Raw genomic sequence first — 1547 nt, 5'->3', positions numbered from 1 at the left:
AGCTTGATGTTATCAGTTATTCAATTCATACTATGTTGAGATTTCAGGAAGAGGGATTGAAGAAGAAAGAGAATTAGGATTATTGTCCTCATTATCCAATTATTCTATGTCATTAGTTGTTATTCTTGTTGTTCTGTTCTTTACTATTCTCTCTTCCAAGACAATGAAAATGGGATTAACAGCTTTGTCAAAGGATAATCTGGTATTGAATGTTGTAGAATGAGATCAATAGGTTTCTCGAAAAGAGTGTCAAATCTTCGATGATTGTATTGATTGTTGATGATTGTTGATCATAGATACAGATTCTCGATTTGAAGAGTATCTTGCTTTTCAGAGGAGAATGGACAAACCTATTGTCTATCTCACTTTCAATCCTTTCTGTGGTTTAGCCAATTATCTTCAGGGAATTCGAGGAATGGTTGTTCTATCTGAAGTATTGAACTTTGGTTTACGAAGTGCTTCCTTTGAATAGGTTTCATTGAATAGTCAAAAACAACAATCTAAAAGAGGCATTTTCAAGAAGAATGGAATTCATGTTTTGTGATAGTACAATGAAATGAATAGATCTTCCAACCACTATTCGTGAGGTGTCCCAGTTTGAATACATGTCATGGAGTGTGACAAAAATGAAGAGTCATCTAAATGAGACTCTAGTGATTACAAGTCAAATAGATTCAATAGCAAAACTAAAGAAACCAGATGGAATCAATTTGCTTGTTTCAAAAGGCTATGTGAACAGTTCGAGAGATATTGATCGTTTCTATTACTCCTTTTCTCGATTGATTTTCAGACCTCGAATGAGAATTGTATGTAAAGCGAATCAAGAATTCCCGATTAGTATTCGTGATCAACAATATGCCTTTCAATTCAGAATGGGAGGGAAAGCGGCTAATAGCAATGAGAAGAAGGTCTTTCTTCAAGAATCTCAGTTTCCAATGATTATTCATCTGATAGAAGACTATGCTAAACCTCATCCAAATTGTTCCATTTATCTTTCAAGTGATTCGAATCCTGCAATTGACTATATATCAACTCATCTCAATACCAGTTGTGTTGTTACTCATATGAGTTCCATGAAAAGAGGTCATTCTTCTTCTTTCTTCTCTGGTAGTAATTCACTTGAGAATATGGAAGGAGCAATATATGATTTGATTGTCTTGTCACGATCCAAATCTATTGTATTCACAATGGGCAGTTCATATGGAGCCTTTGGATCTGCTCTTTGTCGATGTCATTCATCCTTTATTCGTCCAGCATGAAATGTTGGTTGGGAAACAATCAATTTCCTAGGATTCATTACTCCTGATATATCCAAATCCACTTTGTATAACATCTTGAAGTACCAGACAACATTGTTTTACCATCATATGTTTCAAAGTGCTGATTGATATCATTGAACCAACTATTGAGATTGGATTGATCACGAACAAACTTGATGTATTGTGAAGAGTTGAATTGAACATATTTGTCAGATCGTTGATCAATAGATACAAGTGGTGTTGATAGTCTCAATTTGGATTCAAGCATTGATAGATAATCATCGAAAC

This window comes from Blastocystis sp. subtype 4, assembly GCF_000743755.1.
Source record: "Blastocystis sp. subtype 4 strain WR1 chromosome Unknown seqid_0520, whole genome shotgun sequence".
Classification (NCBI taxonomy): domain Eukaryota; class Bigyra; order Opalinata; family Blastocystidae; genus Blastocystis; species Blastocystis sp. subtype 4.
The sequence above is the reverse complement of the archived record's forward strand: the minus strand, read 5'-3'. Positions refer to the sequence as shown.